This window comes from Cryptomeria japonica, chromosome 3, assembly GCF_030272615.1.
Source record: "Cryptomeria japonica chromosome 3, Sugi_1.0, whole genome shotgun sequence".
Taxonomy (NCBI): domain Eukaryota; kingdom Viridiplantae; phylum Streptophyta; class Pinopsida; order Cupressales; family Cupressaceae; genus Cryptomeria; species Cryptomeria japonica.
The window spans coordinates 414959688-414978604 of NC_081407.1; the positions used below are offsets into that span (position 1 = coordinate 414959688).

Consider the following 18917-nt stretch of genomic DNA (forward strand, 5'->3'; position numbering starts at 1 on the left):
TGCCATTTGGCAGCTGTGTTTGTGCCGGTTATGCTCTCTCTGAGGCTTATTGTGTATTCCGGGTCAGCCCCCTTGTTTTGGCTGCTTTATTATAAAAAAACAGTCTAAAAATTAAATTGTTCAAAATATATCTAAAAAACTTAGAAATTATTCAATTTAGTCATTTGATTCAACATTTTAAGCGAAGAAAGCATAAAATGATTTGCAATCTATAAAAAAGATTCAAAATAGAAAGTTCTCTCATATCGCCTAAAGTTTTAAGGACCAATGAAATTGAAGATAATTAATTTTCTTAATATTTTTAATTAAAAAATTTTCATCTATACTTTAATATAGATTAATAATTTTTTTGGTAGAAAAAATTCTCAATTTTGATTTGTTTAAAGAATAACCCTTGCCAATAGTTCTATGCCTATGGCAAGAACTAATAACGATATGAATTGTGAAAATCACGACTACAATATTATTTTACCTGTGATAAAAAAACATAAATATTAATAATCATCATAAATAATAAACAAGTATTCCTATTTTTCATTAATAAATCCACATTAATATGCTTATGCATTTTGTTATAGCCTAAGTTTGTTTTACTTTACAAAGAGCTAACAAAGTTGAGTTGCAAAGCTTTAAAGAATTTATGTGGGATGTCCTAGTTTTAGGATTAATGAAAGTTCATTCATAACCATTTGGCTATACATGCATTTGTAACACTAAAATACATTGTTCGGACAGCATCCGTGTTTAATGGCGGGTCTAAAGTGGCGATAGTAGGGCAGTTCACGAAGTGGGACTGAGAAGCACTTCCCATTCCCGTTTTTCTGTCAACCTAAGTAGCAGATCACTAATTTAAATTCCTTTCTGATTAGTAAGAACAATTGGCATCTTTCTACTGGGTGCTCAACCGTTTAATTGAAGAGGAGCATGGTAACCGTTGAGCTTTCACATCGCAATCAAGATCAAAGGTGAGTTATAATTATGTAGAATTAGTTAACTACCAGAGTAGAACCCACTTCAGATCTCATTGGTTTAACTGCTAGTGTGAGCTTTTCTTGTTTCTGAACATATCTCTCTGTTTTTGGAGAGAGCCTATTTATATTTCGATTTTTGTGTATACTTTCCAAAAATGATATTTTTCTATCAGTTAGAACTGGGGGTTGCAATAAAAGAAATCTATAAACAATGTAGGATTAAGTTTTAGTTTGGCATACAAAATGTAGATGGAGAGGGGGATCTGAATTACGCAGTCACTATATAATTTCAAATTCGTTTACGGGTCCATTTTTTTCAAATGATGAAAACAATCAGAATATATAGGTATGGTATCTCTGTCTTTTTCAAGCAGATTATAACAGCGTGAGTTACCATAATCCAAATTAGAAGCTGTCTTTCAGTTATGCTGTCACAAGTTGGGGAAATTAGTTTGTTAAATCATCCAGGATTGAATTTAATCCAATGACACTTGGAATATATTTGAACTTGATGTAATCAAAGAACATCTATGATCTTTCCAAATGACTGCACATTCCACCTTTCTTCTCATATTATTTTTTTAAACTTTACTTCAAAAATCTAATATTTACAAAAATATCATACTTTGAAATAAAGTAGCAAAAAATATTACAGGGACACTGGCCCCCAAAGGAATCCCCTACATTTTTTTGAGTAATGCGTGCTAAAAATTAAAACAAGCGTGGAACTCTGCAACGACTACACTTTTACAATGGTTGTTCAACAATATGATTTTGGTTTACAATGCCCATCTATTAAAAGCAGTTCCATGCAGCTGCTTGGCTAATACTTTAGCACGTACTCTGTATATTTTTGAGGATATTTTTTATGGGTTACTGATCTTAGTTTGTTTTAAATAATTAACAAACTATAAGTTTTTTTTTTAAATGAGAGAATTTAAAGGTTAAAGCTGAAAAGAAACATAACAAATAGGAAAGATAAAATGTGCAGCCATGTGGCAGATTTGAGGTTAAGCAGTAGTTGCATATTACAGTCAACTCCTCTCCATTTATATCCGCCATTTTAAGAGAAGATTCCAGGTTATACACTCTAATAATTAAAAATTATATGGACCATCTACACCTTCACATATTAAGCAGTAATAGCTCCATAACCACAAGCCAGTATTTCATGCTCTTTTTTATTTGAAAGGGTTTGCTTGCTTTAAAAGGCTCTACTCTTAAGAATAAATATGATTTTTCGTTATAGGTAGAGAACACCTATTCCAAAAAAATGCTTTTTTTGTCCTAAGAAATATCTACTATTTTCTATTTTTTCCATTGCTTTGGTTCTATAGTGGGGGGTTGCTGCTCCAAAATTTCTTCTTTAGGCAGTCCCATGTAATTACAGAACAGAAAAAGCCATAAATAAAATATCATGAAAATCAGGACAAGCAGCTGCTTCGGAGAAGAATTTCTAGAGATATGAAGGGATGCATTCTAAGTTTTGCGTCAACTGACAAAGAAATTTTATGCATTGTTTGTATCCATATGAAAGATTTCGACATGTGTCAAGTTTCAAGCCAATCCTTGGTCTTTTTGTTAAAAGCACAAATTATGTTCAGAGCTTGTTTTTGTTCGTATATGTGGTTTGTGTCTTTTCTTGAATATATCTTTGCAGACTTAGTCATCAATGTTTTTAAAAACACCTCATGTTGAAGAACGGAAGGAAACCATATTGGTGGGGAAGGCAAGTTTTGAGGTCAAGGGTTTCGATTCTCTTATCAAGTGCGCACCTGTGTTTGGGAAAAGTCTTCCTTTTTGAAAATTCATGAAATACCTATTCAGAGGGGTATCTATGAATGGAAACTATGACAAACCATAAATTAGCCCAGATTGCACTATGAGGGGCACACCTGATAAGGTTGAATGAGGCTGAGTTTGTAAAGAACATGTTTGCATTATGAAGTGCACACCTGATAAGGGAGAAGTTCATGAAATGCATTATGAGGTGTGCACCTGTGTGAAGAAAATGGACACTTAAAATCAAAGATCAGATTACATTGTAAGGTTTTCACCTTGCAAAGGAAATGGTGTTTCAATAATTAAGCCTGATATCCCATTGACAGGGTGCACCCCAGGAAGGGAAAGCAAGTTCAAAATTCCTAGTCTGAAAATCTGGTGTCAGGTGCACACTTGACAAAGCAAAATTTCTTTAACAATTTCAAGTTTCAGGTGTTTCAGGGTTGATGGTGGTACTGGTTTTGATCCAAGGAGATCTCTGCGTGAATGATAGAGTTGCAAAGACATTGTTTTTAGCAAGGATTTCATCATCCAAGTCCAAAATCTCAAAGAAAGGAATAATTTTGTAATATGTCAGTGACAATCCTTTGTACATTTTCAAATAAAAGGTGTCGTACAGACTTGTAGCATCAATTTTGCTTAGGATCTTGGTGACAATCTTCAGATGTTTTAATTTCATACTTTGTGAGGCTTGCCAGAGTTTCCATAGCACTCAAGCTAGCATAAATGATTGTGGTCATTTGCTGTTAGTGCACTTCATTGTTTTTTATTAACAAAATGGAGGCTCTTAAATTGTTGTCCTTTGTGATGTGGAGAACTTGGGAGAGCTATGGAGAGCACGGGGGAGCTATGGAGACCATGGGAGAGAGTAGAACTTTTTTGGAGGAAATATGTTCTATTTTGTTGTGGTTTGGTTGCAATTTGTAGATTATTGTATATGTTCTTCAATAGTGGATGATTTTGATGACATGAGCCACAATCTTCATGTGAGTGTCCTGCTTTTGGATGCTATGGTTAACATCAGATCAAAATTTGCCCTTGCAATGGGAGTCCTAGGTGGTATATGTGTCCTTGATGGATGTGATGATCATTGAACTATGGTATAAAGTCTTGAAAGGTGTTTTTGGGTAACCTATAGCAGACATGCAGAGGTGTTATAAGTCACCTACAACTAGCTTGTAATTGACTTATAGAGGTGTTATAGGTCACTTGCATCTTAATATAGGTGTGCTAGATTAGAATCTATTTGGGACCAGGGATATACATGGAGTTGTGGCTACAGAATGGGCTAGAGAATATCATAAACTAAAGGTCTATTGCTGTTGGTGCTAGTTGGATGTGACTGGCTATGGTTGTTGTTTCGGGTAGAGTTGAGTATGTGGTGCATACTCAATCTTCTTTTGGAAGAGATTGGACTTCTAGCTTTGTGTTCAGATGGTGGGTTGTGGCTGGATAAAGTGGCAGTTTGTGTAACATTGAGTGTGTCATCTTAGCTTGGGCTCTTATTTTTCGTGCTTGGGCATGTGGAGGATGAAATAGTTGTATGGGATGGTGGTCACTTGGTGGATGTTGGAGATACTTTTGTGAAGCTTGTGAGCATAGAGGAGTCAATTTGTTGCAGCATGTTTATAGACGTGGCATGTAGTTCATGGATTTGCTGGAGCTTCCCATGCTTGTGATGTATATGACAAGTGGTAAAATGTTGGGATTAAGTCTGTCATACACCTTGCAAGTCCTGATGTTTGGTTTATTTATATGTTTTTATTAATTGTTTCTGGCCTCGTATAAGAAATGGAGTTTCCCATTTGTGACTTGGCCATTATGCTATATTTATTCCTTGGTATGATGGGTGTGTAAGAATATGTAAGAGTATATGTGACATTGTGTGTAAGAGATTTCATGATGTGCGTAAGAATATGTAAGAGGGAGGTTACAAGTAGACTTGGAATCCTGACCAAGTTTATAACAGTTTATGGTGCATGTCATAAATCATCTTTGAATGGTAGAATATGTGAAAATGAGGCACCCAATTTGGCGGGTGGGCTATGACAAGTCATAATTGCTATGACGGTTGTAAAGAGTATTCTAAAATTATCTTGGAGACCCATCATAAGACTAGGCATTGGAATTTGTGCCATGAGAAGTTGGACACAACAATTGGAGGGTTATTACTTGGTTTCGAAAAACCATGTGGTTTTCTGTCTTTGGATTTCCTATTTATTGGATGCTTGGATTGAGATTGTCAAGAGAGGAGGATGTAATGTAACGGTTATGTTGCTGGATTTTCTCTATAGAGCAAGATGTTGATCTCCATCGAAGGCTATGAGCTTGATATTGTATTCTAATAGATTTGTTGCTAGAATACATTTGTTCATTGCCTTAGAGGGTGGGTTTTTTTACTTGAAAGGATTTTCCCATGCATATATATGTCTCCCCTCTGTGTGGTCGTTTTCTTCTTCTCTCCTCCTAGTTTATTTTAAGTGCTTATTTAGATGTTATGCTCCTGAAATTATCTTAGATATGATACCTCTGATTACTCCCCTCAAAGAGTTAATGTAGGAAATCTCTGTGCCTTGTTTCCACTTTATGGGCATAGTTTGCTTGCATTTGTAACCAAAGTTCCTAGACTCGGACTCGGCTCTGACTCGGCTCGTGACTCGGCTCGTGACTCGGCAATGACTCGGCAAAATAAGAAAACCCTTGAAATTTAGAGATTTTTAACGATTTAAAACTTGTTTCATACACCCATTATTGAATTAAGCTTAAAGACACTATAACATCATCAAATAGAAGCTAATTTGATCTCATACATAAACATACATCCATCACATGTGTAGAAATGTAAATTGTAGCTGAAGGAATTAGAAAACATAGATATATAGAGTTATAAATGTTGTCCAATGTATATAAAATCCATGACTTCAATTGTTCCCAAACATGTATGTAACTGTAAAGTGTAAACAAAAACAAATCTATGGCTCAGGCTTTGGCTCAGCCTCGTCTATCTGCCTCCTAGAAAGGCGTCTAAGGTAGGTCCTGGATGACTGAGTAGCCATAGTCTCTGCTTGTGATGTGCCAGTCTGAGTAGCCATAGGTGCTATGCCTGATCGTGCTCTATCCTCCTCTGCCATAGCCACAGCCTCAGCCTCTCTGTCTGCCTGGTCAACCCACTCAAGGTCCTCATTAGTGAAGACTGGATCGGTGGACTCAGTGAGCCAATCGGACTCGGGGTCGACTTCCTCTAGAGTGATAGGAGAGGAGTCAGCGTCCAAAATTTGTCTGGTCCTGAGACGGAGGTTGTAATGAACAAAGACTAGATCATTCAACCTCTCCACAAACAATCTATTTCGCCTCTTCGAGTGGATGTGCTTGAACATGCTCCAGTTGCGCTCACATCCAGAAGCACTACATGGCTGGCTCAATATGCGGATGGCAATTTTTTGAAGGTTTGGGGTTGAAGGCCCAAACATTTGCCACCATCTATCTGAGATAAGGAAAAGAAAAAACATTAGTCTCATTTCCAACTTTAAAGGTAGATTATAAAATGAAAAATTAAAATGCATAAGTCATAAACTTTAGAATTTTCTACCTAGCTGCAATTTTGTCTGACCCTCTTTGCACAATTGGCTGGCAAAGATCGCCCGTACTGCATTATTAAATGCATCCATCTCGAGCAGTGTAGCTGTGGTATCAGTGTCCATCCGTTGTACTACTAAATATAGCCCGCTAAGAACCTCCTCATCCGCTTTGAAATCAGCACGGAAACGAAATGATGGATTGAGGTAATAAGCTGCTGCATGGATGGGCCTATGAAGTTGGTTATGCCATCTTCTATCAATTATGTCCCAAATGGTCCTATACTTATCCTCAACTCCAACATATATAGATCGAATGGCCTTCTTGGCCCTATCCATGCCCTCATATATGTAGCCCATAGCGGGCTTCTCCCCATCAACAACTCGTAGGAGAACTACTAGGGGCTCAATGACCTGCAAATAATGTTAAACAAAAATAGCTAAGTCACAAGTGTGCATGAAAATAAGAAAAATTGCAAAGTTGCATAATGCAAACAAAACAAAAATATGCATATATTTATAAAATTACCTGCACAATCTCTGCACAAGGGATCCAAAAACCTGGCTCATCAAAAATGCAATCTACTACATCCATCGCTGCATTGGTCGTAGCATAGGATGAGGAAGTCCACTCCTCACCAACAAACATGTGCCTCAAAGATGGCTTTGATTTTATCAAGGATTTCAATGTGAGAAAATTCGAGGCAAATCTCGTTATACCAGGACGAGCCAACTCCCTTTCCCCCGTGTATTGCCTCATAATGCTAAGGAATAATGCATGATTGTAAATAAATTTGCATATATTCTTGGCCCTTTCAACGCATTCTTTCACCCATCCAAGCTTACCTATATCCTCCAGCATGAGGTCAAGGCAATGGTCGCACATGGAGACCAAAAGATTTTTGTGTGCCTCTCCATCAAAAGTTTTCTTGCAACAATTTTAAATTAGTTAAAGAATTAGATGTGATAAGTATCAAGAAATTTTACCATTAATATTTAAAAGTTAAAAACTTAAAAAGTTTAAAAGTTAAAAGTTAAAACTTAAAAGAAAACTTTTAAAGTTTACCTGCAGCAACATAACTTGCTGCATTATCTGTCACTACTTGCACCACATTTTTTTCCCCCACCTCATGTATAACTTCCTCAATAGCCTCACATAAGTATGCCACATTTTTGACATGTGAGGAAGCATCGATGGACTTCAAAAACATGGTGGATCCTGAAAATAAAACAAATTAATTATCAATAAATTAGAATGTAAATTATTCAATTTCAATCACAATGCATTTAGAGAAGTAAAATGATCAATCACCTCCCCTGGAAACAAGAAAATTTAGGAGTGTTCTATTCCTCCTATCAGTCCAACCATCTGTCATGATGGTGCAACCCTTGTGGCTGCTCCAAGATTGGCGGTGCTCCTCTTGGTCAACTTTCATATCTTCCACCATTTCCAACAAGAGAGGGCCACTCAATTCAGTATCACTAGGAGCTTTAAACCCCGCCCCACAAATGGTTACTGCATCAATCATGCCTTGCCAATAAGGAGACCTGTCACAAATTGAAATAGATTAAATAAGAAAAGTTCAATTTCAATTTCAATTTTCAACTTCAAACCATAAAATTTTAAATTTTAATTTAAAACAATCAAATAAAAAAGTACCTGGCTGCAATAAATGGAATGTTGCAGAAGTACCAAAACTTGCAAATTGCTTTTGTTCCTGCATCATGGACCTCCTTGTTCCAAGACATGCTCTCAAGCGAGCGCTGTGTGCTAGGAGTAGTGTGTGGTACAAAAAAATTGTCTATCTTGGATTTTCGCACTCTAGGACCAAAAGTGTGACTAGTAGGAGCAGAAATAGAAGTACTAGCACTAGCAGAAGCACTAGGATGAAAGGGAGGTATAGAAGAACCCTCTCCAACACAACCTATGGATGCAGCTGTGGATGCGGATGCAGATGTGGGTGGAGGAGAACCAATATGACATAACTCCTCTCTTTGTCTTTTTTTTGTTTGCTTATGTATTTCAAAATTTTCTAGTTGAACGTAACAAAAACGGACTGCTTCGGGAGGTGCCTCGATACAAGGCTCAATATCATGACCACGTATGCCAACAATATGACATTTCAATCTATTTATGCCCCCATGGTTAATTTCCTTACAAAAAATACACTTGGTTTGATTTCTTTGTCTACTAGGGAATTCTTCAGTGTATTTCCATGCCTCATATTTTTGACCATGTTTCCTAGGCTTAGGTTGTGGAGGATTAGGATGAGCCATTAGGAAAAAAAATTGTTTTCAAAACGTGAGGGCTGCTGCAATAAGACAATTTTACAAATCACCATTTGAGCATTGTGTTTTACAAAGTTTTAAATTTAAACTAGTTAAAAAAAATCAGCAAAGACTAATTTGTGCATTGTGTTTTTTCTTGAAAATTATCAAATTTCAAAGAAAGAAATTAAGAATTGAGAAAAATCAGCAAACCTTAGATTTTCTTTAGAAAAAATTGTAAATACATGTATACAATTTAAAAAAAATAAAATCTAGGGTTTGCTATGCTATTGTTCTATTTATCTCATTGTGATTGAAGTATGCAATATAGATTTGGAAAGTTGAACTTAAAAAAAAATTAATAACAAAACGAAAAAATCCATAAATATAGAAAAAAAACCAACATAATCAATAAAAATTAACACTTAACTCTTTCAAATTTGTTGATAAGTGTTTGAAATGAGCTTCTATGGACTCCTTGATGCTCTCAATGCAACTGTAGTGCTGCCCCAATGTGATTTGTGCAAGCTTTTCACCTAAACCTCTCAGCTAGTTGCAAAACTATGGCTTCCTATTTTTCTCTCTTCCTCTTTTTTCCTCTCTTCCACTCATAAAAGTGAATGCCAATCCCTTTTAGGGTTATAAGAAAGGGAAATGGCAAAAAAAACCATTAAAAATGTTATGTTTTTATTGTTTTTTTGATTGCACTTTTTTAAGTGATGCCAGCTGGGTCATGACCCTCGGACTTGGCGAGTCAGGGAGTGACTCGCTGACTCGGCGAGTCAGGCGAGTCACACCTCCTGACCCGTCCGAGCCCGGGTCAAGGTCACCCGACTGGTTGAATTGCGTGACTCGCTGCAAGTCACGGAACTCTGTTTGTAACAATCTTTTGTTTGTAAATATTTTAGTATTAGATGTGCATGCAAAGTATTTTTCTCACACTCCTTGTGTGTCTCTGAGTAAACAACTAGTAGGGGATTCTAGGAGTTGTTGCTCCTTAGTTGAGCTCTTAAATCCTCTCAGGCCAAAGAGATATGAGGTTGTAGTGTCTCCATTACTGGGTGGTTGTTAGTCTGTGCAGGACCAACATGGTGACTACAAAGTGACCTATGGCCTGTGTTTGTGCCCAATATGGCCTCTAGATTTCTGTGGTTGATGTACTTACATCAGCTTTGCTGAAGCATTTTAATGGCATCCCAAACTACAAATGCGACTCAAAATGCTTCGTGAATGTTTTTAATAAAGTTACAGAATGCAGTGGGAAATTGAAAAATGATTTTCTGATAAATTTTTTGTAATATTTCTTCAATCAGCAGCATGATAATTGCTATCAGTCCTCTATGTAGCTTGCCATATTGTCTGCATTGATGGAAAAATTTAGAAGATGTTTACAAATATTACAATAAAACAAAAGAAAAGAAAAGTCATAAGTTTCCATATCAAGATGAGTTTTGTGCTTATGTGAGTGACATTTTGCTTTGGCAGCTGCTACTAATTGTGGCTGAGTTGCAATTGTTGCTGATAGAAATTTGGTGAATGCTTAATGAAAGGGCTTGACATGCTAGGCATTCAATTGGAGTTTGGCAATTGTGGAGGTGATGAGTGAAACAATGGAAGTGGAATATCTCCAACTGAGCAATAATAGCAACAAATTAATGAGTGCTCTTCCGTTTACCGTAAATCTTATTAATTTGTTGGTTTTTCTTGTTCAATAATTATGACCACAAACTTCTTGTTTGCGTTTTCACCATTAAAAGCCACTGTTTCACCTACACCATATACATGCCATAAAGTTTTTCTATAAATTTATTCCCTTACCATGGTTGTATTTATGTCTTATGGAAAATAAGCTATTGACAATCTGGTTGATAGTGTTAGAAGACGATCAGGTGAACAAATTTTATTTTGAGGTGGTGAAAACAGCATCAAGGTAATGCATGGTGTCAAAGCTGCGGCAATAATCGCTCTTGTTGACCGAGAGTGCATGAATGGTGTAGTAGGTGCCTTAGTTACAAAAGAAGGAACACTACATGAAAGCCGCAAAACAAGAGAAGATAGTGGTGCGTTGATCCCGCTAACTGTGGCTTGCATCGTGGCCTTGTGAATGTGTTCATCTTTTGATGTCATGCTAAGCTTGCGGTTTGCTAGCTAGTCTCTGCTTTATTCTATAGAAAAACCATATAGGGACTTTTTGATGGCTTGGCTTTGAGACACACCACAATTGATTTCTGCAAGTGTATTATCAGCATGACTCCAATTGCCAACAAGAGATGACTGTATCTCAGTTTCAAAATGAAGGTACATGTGTAGAATTGTTGACGTGTCTTTTGTACATGACCAAACACACAATAAAATACCCAGAGGTATCTTATCCTCTCTTGAATAAAGTTCCTGAATGTTGAAGATATCGCAAAAGGATCAATTGGAGAAACTGCAAGGTTCTGTTATGTAGGTTCTCTACTCGTGGATAAGCACCAGTGGTCGTTATGTTTGCTATTTTACAAGGGGCCTTACGTTCTTTCTGGGAAAACTTGTTCTTGCAACTACTTTTCAAGGAGGAAACTAGATTCTCCTAATACTAACTGATGTTTCAAAAAAGGGCAAAAGATAATGGTTTTAAGGAGATGAGATTAAACTAATCCTAAGAATGACTCAATGAGGACTGGTCTTGATAAAACTCTACCAATTTCAGTATTGCCAAAAGATTACAACTCCACTGGAATTGGTGCGATCTTCTAAGGGGATTCAATGATTTTCAAATCATCAATGGGATAGATACTATCACTAAGATACATATCGATATCTCCAATAATGGTTGAACTCTTAACAATCTTAATATCTCCAGTTGACCACACAGGGCGTACTTACAATCAATAAGGAGCTAGTGGTTTGGATTATGAGCTTTACCAAAGATCAAACACAACATTCGTTCTTCAATCTTAAAACTTAAATGCTATCTCTACTAAGAGTGATTCAAGAAGATAAACAACCATGAAAATAGCCACAAGGATTGCAATAAAACACCATACTTCAATATTTCATTGATCTCATAGCCAAATAAAACAACAATTGTTCAACTTTCTTTCTTCACTACTTATTTCTTTGCTGCTAACAATTTCAATCTTATTTCTCTTTTCTCTGATTCTAACTCTCTAACTCTTTAAAATGAAATGAGTGAGGGCTTATATAGCACTCTCAAATACAATGAACGGCCTGGATCAAAAGAAGATCAATGGCTGAGATTTTGACACCTAAACCCTAATTAGGGTTTGTTACAAAAAATACCCCATTTAGATAAACATTATCAATCCATAGCCAATAGAAATTGGCACAAATAACGAGGAAATATAACCCAATGAGAATAAAGTTGCCACATCATCTTATAACAACTTTTCATCTAGAATTTTGTTCCCTTTTCTATGTTCTTTTATAGCATATTCAATGAATCTAGACGTAATCCCCTCAATCTCAGCAATGGAAATCTCATGGAGGTTCTTCATTTGTTCTTCCAAGTGGAGGACTTGATCAAAAGCTGTGAGAAGGGTCGTCTCCCATCCAGGCTCTAGCTCCTTTGTTTTCTCGATCAAGAACATAGTAGCATACATCTGGTCTCGCTGCTTTTCTATGACCATGTTCTCTTCCTTGCAAAAAATGATCTTGATCCTGCCTTCCAATTCTTGGACATCTATATCTGTCTCGATCTCTATCCTTCTGTCAAGGATTGTACACAATACATCAAACACCTTGTCTTGAATAGGGTGGATAGTGTCTTCAACTCGGCTGCATCTGGTATTGATGTCTTCGAAAAGAACTTCCTTCATCTGGAGTAAAGTTGACCATTGCAGAAGGCTACGGGTTCCTCCATCCATTATCTTCTCTTGTGCTAAAATCTGTCTTGGTGTTCTTCTTCTTACTTGCAAGACCGAGATAACAACGTCTTTAGTGTGAGTGAATGCATCCACAGTTATCAATAGATTATGAATGATCTCAAGGACCTGGATAGCCCGATGGACTGTCTTCATCATTCTTGTTACAAATTCAATGGCTACCTTGTAAGATTCATCAATCCAAGAACTCATGAGCTGGGCTAAGTTCTTCATCTTTTTTGCCTCATTTATTGATTCGGGAGGAAGTGCATGCAAAGGTGATACTGCTGGATCCTGTCACCTCAATGGTTGACTGAGGTGACTAAAATAATTCCTCCAAGCATTAACCTCCCTTTCTAGCTTCTTATTCTTTTCCATTTCTTCTTTGAGTTTGTCATTAAGTGCTCTCACTGAATCAGTTGCTTCTTCCATGGCTTGCTCGGAGGTAAGTGGACCAAGATCAAATGTCTCTAGATCATATTCCTCTGCTAGAATCTCATCCTCATACTTGTCCACCACTGGTGTGGCCACCTGTATCTTCCTGGATCTTGTATCATCTCTAATTATCTTTGACATCTTTGTAGCCTTCTTCTTTTCGATCTCTTCATGGGAATTTCCTATGAGACTTTCCAAGTCGAATACTTGTTCTTCCTCTTCAACCACAATCACCCTTGTCAGTCTTTCTTTTAGCCAATCTGGAATGGAAGACTTTCTTTCCTTTACTTGTATTTCCTTAGGCAGAGGTCTATCTTCTCTGAAAGGAGATGTTGCTTCATCATCATTCTTTTCTTCTTGTTGTTCATTAGCACCAACCTGGAGAGATTGACTCGATGAATGCTGAGGTGTTTGTCCTTTACCTTGTTTATCATTCTGCACCATGGATTCCATAGACTCATCAATTTCATACACCATCTGTCTTTGATCTTCTCCTTGACTTATTTCCTTTTCGTGCCTAGAAGACGTACTCGGTGGGCGATCAAGATTCACTTTTTGTTTCTTCTTGGAAGGTTCTCTCTTTTCTCTTCGACCCTTTGGAATGAGAAGCATTCTCACTCACACTTGCTTCTCCTTCTTCTGTTCTTGTTTCGAGGGTGAATGTCATGGCTACATTCTGCTCCTTCAATTTTTGATGTTGTACGTCCACCCATTTGCGAGTGCAATTTAGAACAGGATCCATTAATGCTCTTAGGTCTGCAACTTTTGGCTCATTCCAGTCTATCTTCACTTCTTTATCTTCCATCTCATAGGACGATTGGAGATATCTACCACTGTCTTGGGCTTGATCGGCTACCTTGTAAACTTTACATTTCCTGATGAGATCCAAGGGTAATCTAGAATGCATCTTTCTTTTCACCTCCATATCATCCTGAACATTCATCTAGAAGTCCTCTACTTGAAACTCATGTTTGTATTTCTTCCCAACTGTCTCTTCCATATGACCATGAGGGTTGAAATTCTTCCTTGAGGCAAAGGATGTGAATGAATATAGAGATAATTCCTTCTCTGCATCTTCCGCGGCTTGAGAATTAGGACACACTTCAATTGAATTTCCTAGTAGAATGGGTATGGGGATACCATTTCCGTGCTTATGTCTTGATGCTTTAGCATAAGCTGCCAACTGTCTAGTCACCTCAAGTAATATTATTTTGTTTGTAGGATATCTTGGCAACATATAGGGAGGTGAAGGACACCCATGGACTCTGATGTAGGTGAATTTTGGAAATTGAATGAACCATGCACCATGCTTCTTCATGAGCTCTTGTGCCTCCGGAGATAGTTGGTGATGAATCCCTCCTTGCAATGTCCTGGTGATATACATCGTGAAGGTGTCATTGACTAGCTTGTAGCAATTCTTAGGTGGATGATGTAGTTGAACATAGGAATCACATGCCCTTATCTTTCCTGTCCCTCTCCCAACAACTCTTCTATGAGGTAATCCTGCATATTCAAAACTTTTGACTAAGGAATATATAACATATGAACTCATGTGGAATGTCTTAGTAGGGGCTAGCCTCCTCAACTGCACGTCTAGGTTGTTGCTAATGATTCTAGCCCAATTGAGCATTCCTTTTCCTTGGACGATCACTTGAATAAAGAAGAACATCCACTTGTCGAAGAAGAAGGCTTGAGAGGCACCGATAACCCGATTGAGCATGGTTATCAATTCCCTGAATTCTTCTTGGAAATCAATTATGTGTGGCGTATTAGGTATCTTATTCAAGTGAGGCCTACTCTTGAGCAACCAATTCTTGTTGATGAAGTTCAGACAGATATCAGGATTGTCTTCGTATATAGATCTAGCTCCTTCTAAGCTCTTGTAGATCATATCTCTCGGCTCCGGGAGATGAAAAGCTTCACTTATAGCTTCTTCTGAAAGATAAGCTAGGACAGTTCCATCCTTGGCTACGATCGTCCTTGAATGTGAATCATAGTGCGGAGCACATTCAATCATCAGCTCGTGACATTTGATTGTGGGAGGGAAGCCTGCGGCTTTGATGATGCCACTCTCAATTATCTTCTTGGCTATGGGTGACGGCTTGCCGATGTAGGGTGCTTCTCGAAACTTCTTCACATTGAAGTTTCCTAGATTGGTGTCTCCGATATTGCTCCATTTGGGCACGATCCTGGTCTCCAAATCATCGTTCTTCTGATCTTCTTTGATGAGAGCCTGTCGGGTAGTGGATCCACTGGCCTTGGGGGTCGTCATTTGATACCTACAAAAGAGGCTTAAGTTAGGTTTGAGTACAATTCCTCAAGATAGGAGATTTGAGACCTTTCAAAGAAATAAATAGATTACGATTTGAAAATAGTGTGATAAACCCTTAAAATTATGAATTTTCAAATTGATAAGAATCAAATCAGATTACTGAAGATTTAACCTCACAAAGGATTAATATAGAAATTTGAATCAAATCTTCAATATGCTGTCAAAAATCTGATTGTACGTACCTTCTCCTTGATTTCTAGCTATCAATCTTGAAAAAATGGATAAAGAAAAATGAAGATTTGCTGGACGAAAGGTCTTTGATCTGAATTTCAGGTTCTCCCTTGGTGATTTTAGCCTTCAATCAGCTTTTAGCCAGTCTTCTTTAATCAAGAAATTCGCTTAAGTCTGCTGAAATCTGCACCTCTAGTTCCGCTCTTCAAATTCGCATAGGAAAGAATGAATGAATGATTAATGATTTCAAAATTACACCTTTCCTTTATAGGGCGCTTTCACCATTTGTCAAATAGGCTGACTTGATAAATGTGTGAAAAAAATAAAATAAAATCATCTTAAAGCATGGCCGACTTAGCAATAAAGTACAAAAAAATGTATTGAGCGCCAAAGTATGAAATTTTTTGATTTTAAGGCTTAAAAGAAATTAATTAATCCATTTTTACAAGTGCCTAGATCATGCGAATTTGCCTTACTCCCACAAATGAGGTTTGATTAGCAATTTAATGAGAGTATATAGGTAAGCCTAGAAGATGCTAGAGTTTCTTCAAAGTTTGATGAAGGCACACTTTCTTTATAGGCACTTAAAATGCTCATGGTATGAGGAAGGCTTAAATCACCCCAATGAGGCTTGCTTGAACATCTCACCTAGGCTTATTTACTCCATCTATCAACACCTTCACAACCTTGATTTTTCACCACTTCATGCTCTTGTCAATATGTCCTTGCAACTTGCCTTTGCCTAGCTCAAACAAAGTGAAAAATAGGCATTTCAAAAGGATTTCACCCTGGACCCTTTGGAAGGGTCAGGAGCGATTTCCTTGATTAGGTCTCAATTGCCTCGTTCTTCTTTCACTCCAAATTTCTCTTAAAGGTGAGCATATGCTAGTTTTAGTTCAACAAAGCCTAGGGATTCAATTTTTTAGCTTCCACCATGGGTAAATTAGGTGATCATGAGAATTTCGCTCTGGACCCTTTGGAAGGGTCAGGAGCGAAATTCATCCTTTAGGTCAAAATTCACCTTTCTTTCATTCACAATCCCCTCTAAGGCAATCTCTAAGCCCAATCCACCTTGATCACTAACTTGGCTCAACACAATCTTGGAGGAAACATGATATTTTGTGAATTTCGCTCTGGACCCTTAGGAAGGGTTAGGAGCGAAATTCAAGTCTTAGGCTTGATTCTTCATCTCCTTCACTTCAATTCATCTTGCAAGGCTAGATAACATCATTCCAACCTTAATCACACCCTAGGAATCAAAGCCCTGACTTCACACAAGGAGGAAATAGGTAGTTTGAAGAATTTCGCTCTGGACCCTTTGGAAGGGGTCAGGAGCGAAATTCATGTTTTGCTTGTCTTCTTTCACTCAAGTCCATTCCTTTCACTTTGTTTCCTCTAAACTCCTTCATTTGGATCTATTTCTCAACCTGGCAACATTCGCTTGATCTTCAAAAGGCTTGAAAAGAATTTTTCGCTCAAAATCCTAGCTAAGGACAAGACCTAACCAAAATTTCACTCTGGACCCTTTGGAAGGGTCAGGAGCGAAATTCAATTCTTAGCTCAAAATTTACATTTTTGGTGGTAAAAAATCCTTCAAAGGCAATCCTAAGGGCTTCTCTCATCTTGGTCTAGACCTTGACTTGGCACAAAATTTGGAGGATAGGATGGATTTTAGGGTTTTCGCTTTGGACCCTTTGGAAGGGTCAGGAGCGAAAATCTTGTTTTGAGCTCAAGCTCATTTCTTCATCCTTTCAACCTCAATCAACTTCATAAAGGCAAGAACACACCTCCTCACACCCATCCAAGCCATAAAAACCAAAAGCTTGACTTGACCTGCAAGGAAAATAGGTAATCTTAGGAATTTCGCTCTGGACCCTTTGGAAGGGTCAGGAGCGAAATTCATGTTTTTTTGCTCAATTCCTTCAAATTCATGGATAACTAGCAACTCAAAGTCATTCCTAGGGACACCTCCAATCGCAATTCATCTTGGTCTGCACTAGCCTTGGCATAAAATTGGGAAAAAAGGTGGTTTAATGAAATTTCGCCTTGGACCCTTTGGAAGGGTCAGGAGCGAATTTCCTTTTCTAGGACAAAATCCCCACCTTTTATTTCTTTCAAACATTCCCTAAGGCAAGAACATGTCCATCTTTCTTCCAACATGCCTTGGATACTCTCCACCTTTTATTTCTTTCAAACATTCCCTAAGGCAAGAACATGTCCATCTTTCTTCCAACATGCCTTGGATACTAAGAATTTGATCAAACAAGGAAGAAAAATGAGGTTCATTGAGATTTTCGCTCTAGACCCTTTGGAAGGGTTAGGAGCGAAAATCTTGTTTTGAGCTTGATTCTTGATTCTTCCAACTCCAATCTTCTCTAGAAGGCAAACCTACATCACTCTCCTTGCATCCACACCAAGGTCCTGACTTTATCTAAGGAGAAAATGAGTGTTTTCAAGAATTTCGCTCTAGACCCTTTGGAAGGGTTAGGAGCGAAATTCATGCTTCAAGCTAAAATTCTTTATCTCCTCCACCTTTTATCACTCCCTAAGGCCAGAACATGTCAAACACCTCCAAACATGCCTCAAAAAACTAAGGACTTGGTCTCAACAAGGAAGAAATTGAGGTCTACAAGGATTTTCGCTCTGGACCCTTTGGAAGGGTCAGGAGTGAAATCCTCATTCTTGGCTTGATCTTCTCACTTCCTTCATCCCATTCTCCTTCAAACTTGATCAATTCAACTTCCTTCTATCGCAATCAAGACAATCTACCATCAAACTAGCTCCAGGCAAGGCTAACCTAGGTCTTAAGGCCAAAAAAGGTGGTTAAATTGAGGATTTCGCTTTGGACCCTTTGGAAGGGTCAAGAGCGAAATTCTCCTTCCAGGTTAATTTCCACCATTTCGAAGCCTTAAACCTCCTCTCCAAGGCAATCATGCATCAAAACCTTCTCAACTATGCTTCAAAAGTCAACAATCTTGGTCATATCAAAGAGCCAAGTGGAGAAAAAGTGAATTTCGCTCTGGACCCTTTGGAAGGGTCAGGAGCAAAATTCATGCCTTGGACAAAATCCACACTCTCTAGCATCTTTAATCACTTCCTAGGGCTAGAACATATCAATTTGCCTTTACCATGCCCAGGAAACAAGGCTTTCAATGCAAACAAGGAGAAGAAAGGTGACTCCTAAGAATTTCGCTCTGGACCCTTTGGAAGGGTTAGGAGCGAAATTCACAAAATTAGGTTGATGTCACACCTCTTTCCTACTCAACTCACTTCAAACTTGATCAAATTCACCTCTCCCTATCACCATCATGTCGATTTGTCATTTACTTAGCTTGAAACAAGGTCTTTCCAGTGTCTTAGGCAAAAAATAGAGGGTTAGATGAGGATTTCGCCCTAGACCCTCTGGAAGGGTCAGGAGCGAATTTCCTCCTCCAGGCTAATTTCCATTATTTCGTTGCTTCAAACCTTCTCCCTAAGGAAAATATACATCCTAGTCCTCCACACCATGCAGTAGAAG

At 37.9% G+C, this 18917-nt stretch overlaps 1 protein-coding gene across 1 annotated transcript in view; it reads left to right on the forward strand.

Annotated features, from left to right (window-relative positions):
- Window positions 1-673: 673 nt before the first annotated feature.
- Window positions 674-18917, forward strand: part of LOC131069503 (uncharacterized) — a 95436-nt gene continuing 77192 nt past the window's right edge. Inside the window, exon 1 of the mRNA XM_058004964.2 lies at window positions 674-965. The gene's annotated coding sequence lies outside the window, so the exon portion shown is untranslated. The remainder of the gene's footprint in view (window positions 966-18917) is intronic.